The sequence below is a fragment of the Galeopterus variegatus genome, unplaced genomic scaffold (assembly GCF_000696425.1).
Source record: "Galeopterus variegatus unplaced genomic scaffold, G_variegatus-3.0.2 Scaffold3494, whole genome shotgun sequence".
Taxonomy (NCBI): domain Eukaryota; kingdom Metazoa; phylum Chordata; class Mammalia; order Dermoptera; family Cynocephalidae; genus Galeopterus; species Galeopterus variegatus.
In genome coordinates this window covers 161,916-173,826 of record NW_007729605.1, presented here as the reverse complement: position 1 = coordinate 173,826, position 11,911 = coordinate 161,916, and positions in this window count along the sequence as shown.

Sequence of the window (11,911 nt, the reverse complement as noted above, 5' to 3'; positions counted from 1 at the left end):
AAGGAAAAATAGTACAGAAGGTTCACTAACTACACATGTGCTGTGGACTGAATTGTGTCTCCACCAAAATTCATATGTGGAAGTCCTAACCCCTGATGTGATGGTATTTGGAGACAGAGTCATTAGAGGTAATTACAGTTAGATGTGGTCATGAGGATGGGGCCCTCAAGATGGGATTAGTGCCCTTATAAAGGAAACACCAGAGCGCTTGTGCGTGCTCTCTCTCTCTCTCTCTCTCTCTCTCTCTCTCTCTCTCTCTCTCTCTGCCATGTGAGGACACAGAAAGAAGGAGGACATCTACAAATGAGGAAGAGAGTCCTCATCAGAACCCAACTATGTTGCCACCATGACATTCCAGCCACCAAAACTGTTAGAAAATGCATGCCTGTTGTTTAATTCACCCAGTCTATGGTAGCCTGTTATAGCAGTGCAAGCAGACCAAGACAACATGCTTTTACATCTCCAGCTTCAGGCTCGATCAAACCTACATGTAGCCATCATTCCACACTTACAGCCTCCTTCCCCTCTACATTATGCCCACCCGGTACATAGTCACATGCCAGGCACTGTTCTAAATACTGAGAACAAAGTATTTTGCTGCAGAGAAGAATGAAACCAATGGGCAGGGGGGTTATGATGTTGACCCAAGACACTGTTGCAAAGTAAGTTAAATGTGGTTTTGCCTTTAATACCAGCTTAATAGTTTGTGTCTTCATTTTCCTGGTGGTGCCTCTTTCCCTACTCTATTCTCTTTTCGTAGGAACTCATGCCATACCATGTCTGTCTGTCCAGGAGCCCATGACACTGCCACACATACAGTCCTCTCTCACTGACATTCCAAGCTCTTCGATGTCTCATTCCTTTTTTTTTTTTTTTTTTTTTTGCCATCTAAACTAACCTGCCCTTTTTAAATTTAGTAGGACTTTTTGAAGAATTGTGAATAATTCTTAATTGGTCCTTCCTCCAATCCCCTCTCCATCATACTATATAAAGATTGCTATCTGTTTCTGGCATCATGGACTCACACAGGTCCAGATCTACCTAACTAAAATGTAAATGTTTTTCCTGGGAAGAATACTACTAAGCCTCTCCTAACAAGTCCACCCAGTGGATACTCATTAAGCTCGCATTCTCTTCAAGGCAATGTGGAAGAAGCAGGGAACACGGAGCAGAAGAAGATGCAATTACTGTCCCTGGGCAGCTCACATTCTTAGAAGAGAAGCACCTACATAAACAAACATGATGCGAAGCACGAAGTGTTACGTGCTGGTCCGGGACTGGCCCACCTTCTGATACATGCCTCCCCCTTGCACTTTTCTGCTCCAGAACATGGGGCCAAGCCCTGCAGGCTGTTTCTTAGGATGCTCTGTCAGCTGGCTTTCTGCAGGATTCAGCCAAAGGAGGTACAGGCTAGGGACAGGAGGGATTTTTTTTTTTTTAAAGTAAATTAACAAATGAAAACTAAGGCATGGAAAAGTTAATAACTTGCTAAGACAACACAGTTAGTTGGTGGCAGAGGTGGAATTTGAAACCTGAACTGATGAAGAGCTCTCTTTCCCACTATCCTGTATTGGACACAGGTAATCTAAGACCACCTCCTGCCACTGTGAAGTGGAATAGGGACAGATTCACAGATAAGTTCTAAAGAGATGTCCAGAACAGAGACAATCTTAGGAGATGGGGGAAGTAAGAGAGGACGTGCCTGTGTGAGATTTCCTGTGCAGCGTCCTCAAGCAGGCAGAAAATGAGATAGAGGAAGGAGATTCCGGTGGAGGCTGTGATGGGGAAGGTGGGGTAGAAGCAAGGAGCAAATAGAGGGTTGTTAGGGCTTATCCTAGGGGGAGATGAGGGAAGACTAAGGTAAGATGAATGCAAAGAAGAAGAGCATTACACAAAGGCTCTCAAGGGAGCCTTCCTAAAAGATGGGAGACTATCTGCCAGTCTCATGCTCCAGGTGGAGCCCCTGGGAGCAGCTCTGTAGATGCCTCCTTTCACTCCATTGTATTCGCTGCTAATTCAGTGATGGAAATTGAGTGCAGGACAGGCACTTTTCTCTGAGTTCATGTGTGTTCTCAACAGTCCTCACTGCAAGTGATGAGCCTGCAAAATAAAGCAAAGGTACTCAGTGGAGTTACATAGAAACTAAAAATAGACAACCAAGTCTTTGTCTTTTTAGGTTATATGGGCATTAGTGGAGGAAAAACAACAAAATAAACATGAGTAGAATAATAAGTGCACATCTATTATATAACACTGACATTATTATAGTACCGTTGTCCATTCTCATAGCTTGCTTTTTCTATTTTCCTACCTTGATCTCCTCCTCAACTTTCCTCTTGATCTGTATAGGATGTTTGAAATGGATATGACCATGGAAAATAGTATCTGGAACAATTTGTTCTGACTGAATTTTACATATCTGTGTATCTACGTAAAACACAGCCATCGGAGGTACAGCTCATATTTATCTGAAGGTCTTGTTAATAAACCAAAAAAAAACCCAAAGGAAACACAACAAAATTCTATATGAGCACAATTCCATAAATATATGAATAACTGAAATTTATCAAAATACGAAGTTCTAGCTGTGCACTATAAATTCTTTGGGGGAAGTGGGTTGATCTGCACAAAATGAGCACAAGCATTCTGCTTAACCTCCTGGCTGGGAACTTAAACAGAGAGGGCCAAATCCTGAAGAAGCCCTTTCCTCCCTCACCCAGAGGTTGTTCCCATAGGGACGATGGGGAAGGCACTGGAGCGAGCTAACACAGATGGCTGCATGCCTAACCTGGCTGTTAAATCTGTAGCCATACCAAGCAGTAAAAATGACTCCAGAAAATCCTTCATTCATCCAACTGTCTTTCAGCACCTACTATATGCTGAATATGTGCCAGGCATCAGGGATGTAAGGGTGGGCAACTTAGGCATGGTTCTAGCTTAGAGGTCGATGAGGAAACTGAAGTATAGGGAAATTTTGGTTTGCAGCTTATCAGAAGTCGCACCACTGGTAAAGGTGGATCCAAGATCCACACCAACTTCTGACAGACCTTGAAAGTCCACTCCCTCAACCACAATCCTATGCTTCCTTTTCTTTTCCTTCTTTACCTGAAATTTTCTTTCCTGTAAATTTTAGGGCCACAATTTTTATGGAGCAGCTTGTCCAGTTGCCTAATGAATGTTTCTTTAACTGTGAATGTGGAGGCCCCTGGAATTGTATCCAGTTGCAATTTTGTCCTATCTGATAAGTAGTGTGGGGCCCAGTCTGCCAAGCCCTGGCTTGACTGAATGAATCAGCCTGAGGCTGTCCCAGGGAAGCCAGCAATTCTGCAGTGACTTTCCCCATACAGATGGCCCCTTAGTCAGCTCAGAGAACACAGAGGGAAGTCTGGCTTGGCATTACAGCAGCAGACTGGGTGGACAAAGGCCTGCGTGAACACAGATGCCCAAGCAATTGTGTTGAGTCTATTTCCTGTCATTTAAACCATGTCATTTATTATTCAACTCAGAGTGTATTTTGGAGATTCAATTTGTAGGGTATATGACACACATAGTAAATTGGTATGTATTATCTCCGTTCATTTGCTGGAGGACAGGTGTTCACATCACAAGAACCAACAGCCCCATCGACAGTAATTGGTGCCTTGGCTGGCAGTCTGAGCCTAGAGGGCAAGGACTAAAAGTGCATGAAGAATGAACTAATAATAATTTCCACATGCAGCATAGTGTGTTTTACTTGAGGCTCTCAAAGCACATTTTAGGCATTTATTCTCCCTCACTACAACATTGCCCAGGCTGGCTATTACTCTCTTGCTCTAACCAGGAAAACAAAAGCAGAGAGTGGCTGACTCAAGAGCACAGGGAAACAATGGAAGAGTAGGGAATAAAAATTCGGAAGGCCTGATCCCTCATTCTGTCTCCTTGGAATTTCCCCACTTCCATTCTCCTCTCATTTATTATTTAATGTCTTATCCAGGATATTAAGGAAACTAGACTGGTGAATTCAATTTTCTTCAGTTTAATTAATTTCGAAATGTTTGCAAGTATGTGTGGTGCACAAATCACACTCAACACAATAATAGACTAAAATATATATATACATATATAGTAGCTATATGTTTCAAACATATAATCAAACAATAATCACACAAACAATAATCAAAATAAGCCCTTGAACATACTTTCAGTAACATGCAGATTGTGTATGGGTAAGTATTTCTATGTGAATGGAGGGCAATCAATCCAGGTAGGATATAAAGATTTGCATGAAGTGAAGAAATTCCAGAGTCAAGATATTATCTTAACTACATAGCTAATGTCATTTCAGAACACTTTCCATGCCAAATTCACTTAAAAATATGAAATTAGAAAACCCTGTCCTTGTGGGCTTTGTTAATAATGAGCAAGGAGAAAATGGAACTTTTGCCCTGGAGCTTAGGTGAAAAGACATAATTAAAAATACTGCACTGGAAAAAACGATTTCTACTTCCCAGACAGCATTTGGTTTCCACATACTTAGAAATAGCCATATATAATAAAATCAACACACTCAATTAAGTTCCTTTCACTTACAACAAATGCAGGTTTCTTTATCACCTATTCAGAAATCCCCCAAAATAAACTGAATAAATGGAGAAAGAGATTGATTGCCACCTTTTCTTTTCAAGGTAAGGTATGCAAACATGAAATAATTTAAGAGTCGTCTCACCTTTGGGAAATTACATTTGACCAATAATGTGACAAGGCTGTGTAGGGTCACGACCCACAGCTGTGCAGGCAGTACATGGTACAACTCCAGGGCACCCTGTCTCAGGCTGAGGATGGAGAGACCTGGGGTGGGGCAAGTAGTGGCTCTGCATCTTGACAATTTTCAGAGGATAAAAATGCCTTTTCTATTATTGACCAAGCCTAGGCAAGTATAAAATTATCCAAAATTTCATAAAGGGGCAGCGGTTGTTAGCTTTTGTTTAGCAAAACAGCAATATTTTCAATGTATTTCCATTTAAATCTAAAATGAAAGTGGAGAGGAAGAAAAAGGAGTAGAGCGGGGTCCTCAGAATAGCACCACAGTGTGTGGGAGGGTGGGCAGAAGGCTCAGAAAGCTAAGGTAATTGGTCCTCATTAGTACTCAAAGGATCTAGAAAGATGTGACTACATATAAGGGCCAAGATTTTCCAATTTCCCTACAAGCTCTTGGATTTGGTGCTATGAGGGGTATAACCACTTTATTTCATGTGCTTTCTCTAAAGCTAGGTCCCCAGCTTAGGCGGGGGTGAAGCTCCACTTGCAGGGCAAGCCTCATCTCTAGCTCCAGGACCAAATTGTCAAAATGAACAAAAAAGGAGTCAAGCCAGGAACTCGGTGTCTTTGCAGCCTCATACTCTGCTTTAACTACTAAGCCCTTGCCTTGATCTGGAGACATAGTTCCCATCTGTGTGCCATCTACAATGGCCACCTACTATGATTTTTGATGTCTCAGCCCTTCCCTTGAAAGTCTGAGTGTCTACTGTTTTCATTGCCTTGCCCCACTCTCCTGCCAGGGCCTGCCTGATTCCTGGACTATGGCATCTACCTTGTCACCATGCTCTCTGGTCACAAAGCTCTCTGGTCACCATGTCTTCTGGTCACCAAGCTTTCTGGCTCCATCCAGCTTGTCAGCACCTGCACCTGCCATCAGGGAAGCCAAATGCCTAATACAAAAAAGTGGAGCAATCAAGAATATCAAAGCAAGGAACAGGAAGGAATTTGTTAACAGTTACCATCATATTATTGATATCAGTAATAATCTCACTCATGGTCTTAGTCTTCATCCCATTTTTTGGCACCTGTAACAATGGTGAACAGTGAATTCATTTCCTGGTGACCATGGCTTTCCATTAGTCCTTTCTCCTTCTCTATTGAAAGACATATTTATCTTCTACTCATTAATTCAGCTAGTGTGGATTTCCAAGCACATGTTCACTGGAAAAAAATTTAAATGATTGTAACCTCAGACACAAGGGTAAAAACCCTAGTTATTTAAAAAAATTTTATATAGTTAAAGTGCTAAATGCCTGATAGATCATGTGAAAACCAGATATGTCTTTATGCATTCTAAAACCAAGAAACTTCAAACGAATTTTCATGATTTCTGTTTGTATTAAGAACAGAAGATTGACTGGTATAGACTAGTTGTATCTAAAACACACATAAAATGTCTCCAGACAAGACAAGGGCTTAGGGATCAGAGCAGAGGATGAGGCAAGGGAGATAACTAGTTTCTGGCTCAACTCATTTTTTATTCCCCCTGACAATAAATAGTTGCTCAGGAAATAACTTAAGTAAATGAAGAGTACTTAGAGGCAGATTTCTTCTCTTCCAAATATTTTCCTTTCCTTTCCTTATACTCCTCACAATATGAACCAGAGCTTTCTCTACAAAGGTAACGAGTACCAAATGAATGAATTGGTGAATGACAGACCCAGTAATACCAGTTATAAACTACCTCTATGCTATGACCTCAAATATATCTAAACACACATATGAAGGTATACATGTAGAAGGGAATACAGCATCATATGAAAAATAGTGTATACCTGTGCTGTGCGTATTTTTTTCTTTTTCAATTTTTCTATGATTAATATGGATAACTTTAACTTATAAGAACCACCACACTCATGATACATGAAATTTAAGTAATATCAAAGTCATTCAAGTATAAATTCTGCTTTTTTATTCCAAACTATGATCCCCAGAGATAAATATCATTAACACTTAGGTATGAACACACACATACACACACACATTTTGTTCATAAATGTAAAATGGCCTAGCCATGCTATATATACCATATTGTAACCTGATTTTTTCATACAGTGATGATAAAGTATTTACACATTTATACCCACATATAAGATATGCATATATATGTATGAATGTGTATATTATATATGTACATATGTATGTATGTGTGTGTATATATATGTATATATATCTTACTCTTTTTAAATTTTGTCGAAACATATTGATTGTACATATTTATGGGGTACAGAGTTATATTTCAATACATGCATATAGTGCATGTTGATCTATTCAAGGTAATTAGCCTATTAGTGACTGCAAACTTAATCATTTCTTTGTGATGTGCACATTTGATCTCCTTTCTTCCAGTCATTTGGTTACATGCAGTAAAACATTATTGATTATAGATTTGTGGATTGACTATACACCAGTACAGCTTATCTTTTCCTATCTCCTGTACTTCTGGGTCCATTAATCAGCCTTTCACTATCCCTCCTCCCCCATCCCCCTTCCTGTCTCTAGTTACTCTAGTTCTTCTCTCTCCTTTTAACAGTTCTACTTATTATTATTATTTATTTGTTTTTGTTTGTTTGCTTGTTTTCTTTTTTTTTTAGCCCCGACATATGCATGAGAACATGTGCTATTTCTTTTCTGTGCCTGCTTATTCCGCTTAATATAATTTTCTTCAGTCTTATACATGTTGCTACAAATGGCTGAATTTCATTCTTTCTTATGGATGAGTAGTATCCCATTGTGTATATGTACCACATTTTCATTATCCAATCATCTGTTGATGAGCATTTAGGTTGGTTCCATATCTTGGCTATTGTGAACAGAGCTGTGATAAACGGAGGTGCAAATAACCCTTCGACATGATGCTTTCCATTCCTTTTTCTGTATACCCAATAGTGTGATTACTGGGTCATACGATAGTTCTAACTGTAATTGGAGAAACCTCCATACTGTTTTCCATAATGGCTGCACTAATTTACAATCCCACCAGCAACGTATCAGGGTCCCCCTTTCTCGCATCCTAGCCAGCATTTGTTATTTTCTGTCTTTTTGATAATAGTCTAATTGGAGGGAGATAATATATCAGTGTGGTTTTGATTTGCATTTCCCTGATGATTAGTGATGTTGAGCATTTTTTTCATATACCTTTTGGCCATTTGCATGTCTTCTTTGGATAAATGTATATTGAGCTCCCTTGCCCATTTTTTACTTGAGTTATTTGGTGTTTTACTATTGAGTTGTTTGCATTTCTTATATATTCAGGAAATTAGCCCATTGTCAGATGCATAGTTTGCAAACATTTTCTCCCATTCTGTAGGTTGTCTCTTCGCTTAGCTGATTGTTTCCTTTCCTGTGCAGAAACTTTTTAATTTGATATAATCCCATTTGCTTATTTTTACTTTTGTTGCTTGTGCTTTTGAAAACTTATTCACAAAATCTATGCCTAGTCCTATGTCCTGGAGCACTTCCCCTGTGTTTTACTATAGAAGTGTTACAGTTTCAGGTCTTACATAAGTATTTAACCCATTTTGAGTTGATTTTTGTTTATGGTGAGAGATGGGTCTAGTTTCATTCTTCTACACATGGATATCCAGTTTTCCCAGCACCATTTATTGAAGAGGCTGTCCTTTCCGTGAGAGATGGGTCTAGTTTCATTCTTCTACACATGGATATCCAGTTTTCCCAGCACCATTTATTGAAGAGGCTGTCCTTTCCCCTATGTATGTTTTTATAGCCTTTATCAGTGATCACTTGGCTGTAAAATGGTTCAGTCATACTGTGTGTAACATGCTTATTTCTTTCAGTGATAAGGTATATATATGTTATATATGTATATATGTACATATATATTTATGTGTATATGTGTGTGTATATATATATGTATACTTTCCTCTATTTTAACAGCTGCTGATTATTTCATAGATTCCATGCCCATAATTTAATTAATTCTTTTCTGGTGAATTATTAGGTTATTTTCAACTTTTTGACGGTAATAAATATACCATTTCACACTTGTCCAATTATTTTCTTATGCAAAATTCCTTTGAACCTATTTATTATTCAAAGGGTCTGAACATAGTTGGAGGTTTTGATGTATTTTTTTAGATAGCTCTCCAGAAATTGTATATTAATGTACATTTCAATTATGTATAAAATTTTTTCTCCCATATAACATTTAGTAAAATCAGACATCTTAAACATAGTAATCTTTATTCATTTGATAATGAAAAGATATCTCATTGCTGTTTTAATTTACAATGTTTGGGTTATTATTAGCATTATGTATCTTTTCATTTTCATTGGATGCTTGTTCTGTTATGAACTGCAGTTTTGCCCTTTGCCCATTTTTCTTGCAGAGTGTTTGCCTTTTTCTTACTGATTTATATGATATTTTTAAAAAGAATAAGAACTATATTTTCCTGATACAAGTTGGAAATAATTTTCTCAATATTTTATTTGTCTATCAACTTAGTATTTTTTTTTATTTTGCCTTTCACAGATTAGTTCTTTTTACACTATGCAAGCAAATATGTTAGTGCTTTCATTTCATAGTCTTTGGGTTTTATATTTTGCTTAGAAAGCACTTTCTACCTCAAGAATGTTAAAATATTCTACATTTTCCCCCTACTTTATATTGATAGTTTAAATCCATGTATAATTGGGCATGTGTTTATAATGAGATGCAAGATATGGATTAACTTTTTTGTCAAATGAAGATTCAATTTTGTTAGCACCATTTATTGAATAATCTATTTTTCTTGAACTTATATAGATTACCACTGTTATTCATACTATACATCCATATATTCCTGATTTTGTTAGTACCACATTCTTTTAACTTGTTTGACTTTATAGTACATTTATACATTCACAAGAAAACATTAATTTTGAAATCTAAAAAACATGAAGTGGTATATAAAAAAGAAAAGCATAAAATAAAAACAGAACTAATGAAAAGAAAGCATGAAATGACATGGGGTCTCTCTGCTGTTATATATCCTTTTAATTACCTGCAATTTCTCCTTTATAACCTCAGTGTGTTTGTAATTCCTTGTTCAGTGTCTATCTCCTCTGATAAATGGTAATACTTGAAGGCAGAGCCCATATCTTTGTTATTAATCCCTGAACCCCAGTGTATGGATTTCCTGACATTTAGCAGTACTCACATTATTCACAGGTTGAATGAATGAAGTGATCTTGCTTTTGCAGGATTACTTGAGGAGGAATTTCTGATATCAGAAAATTTAAGGTAAAGTGCCAAAATGAGTAGTATAGACAATAAAGGGCCAAAAGATTTCAGAGGACTGCTCAGCTTTACATTTACTGAGTTGATGTGAAGTTGGAATGTCGGGGAAGATGTCACTGAAGCCTCTGACTGAGTTCTAAAGCATGGATTGGGATCATTTGGTTAAATGGAGGTGAGAAGAAAAGTTCTTCCACTGGAGCAGAGAGATGTAGAACAAGTTCATCTGTGGCAATACTTTGGAAACCTGATTATATTGGAGAATACTAAAAAACCAATTGAATGAATCACATGGATCATGTTAAAGAGAATATGAAAATGCATTTGATTATATAGGAAAGGCCCAGATTATGAAGGACTTCAAAGCTAAATTAAGAAATTAATGCTGTGTTCTGTGGGCATTCATTACTGCATGTTTTTAGCAAGGAAGTAACAATTGAAATTGTGTTTAGATAGATTAAACAAGGGCTGGTTTAGAGGATACATTGGAATGTATAGCTAAGATTTTATCTTTTCTGGCTTTAGAAAAACTATTATGTTGGCTGCAGTCAGTCAAGTGTTCCCTAAACAGGCATATTTAGTTGTTATATATTTATTCAAAACCAAAACAATAAAATTTATGTACCAAAAAAAAGAATACCCACAGATCAAAATACAAAAATCGAATGGAAATGGATCATAAACCTAAGACTATAAAATTTAAGAAAATAACAGAGCAGAAACCTTTTTGTGACCTTTGGTAAGTTAAGGATACAAAAACACAAGTCATAAAAAGAACCATGAAATAAAAGGTTGATAAGTTGGATTTATCAAAATTAAATTTTTCTGCTTTCAAAATACACTTTTAAGAAAAGAAAAAGACACAGGCTGGAAAGAAATATTTGCAAAACTCGTGTTTGTTAAAAGACTTTTATCCTGAATATATAAAGAATTTTCACAACTCAATAAAAGTAGGAAAAATATTTGAAGATAGGTCACCAAAGAAGAATTATGGATAGCAAATATACACATAAAAATATGGTCAACAGTAGTCATAAAGGAAATGCAAATTAAATCCATACGAGGATACGTCAATAAGTTCATGGAAAAATAGAATTAAAAGATAACACAAATCTTTCCATGAACTTTTTGAAGTACCTTCATACAGTTTTTCATACCTATTAAAATTAATAAAAATTTAAACCTGAAAATACCAAATTCTGGCAAGTATAAAGAGCAACTGAATTTTTCATACATTTCTAGTATAAATGCAAAATGGCACAGCCACTTTGGAAAGCAGTTTGGCAATTTTCATAAAGATAAACATGTACTTACCCTATGACTAAATAATTTTACTCCTATGTATTTACCCCCCAAAAATAAAATATATATTTACACAAAAACCTATGTCAAATATTTATAGTAGTTTTATTCATAATTGCTCAAAACTGGAAACAACCCAAAGTCCATTTACTGGTGAATAAACAAATTATAATGCACATATGCAACAACTTCGATAAATCTTAAAATAATTGTGTCAAGTAAAAGAAGCCAGACATAAATGGTTACACTTGGCATGATTTTATTTATATGGTATTCTGGAAAAGGTGTAGTAATAGGAACAGAAATCAGTGGTTGCGGAGGTCTAGGTATAGGAAAGCGGAATTGATTTCAAAGGAGCGTAAGGGAACATTTTGAAATCCACTAAAATACTCTCTATTTGATGATTGCTGGTTATAAGAATACATTTTACCATATGCTGTGGGTTAAATGTGTCCCCCAAAAGTTCATGTGTTGGAAACTTGATCCCCATTGTAACGGTGTTAAGAGGGTGGGAAATCCGATTATGGTATTTGAAAGGTGGGGCCTTTAAGACGTGAGTGGATCGTGAGAATTGTG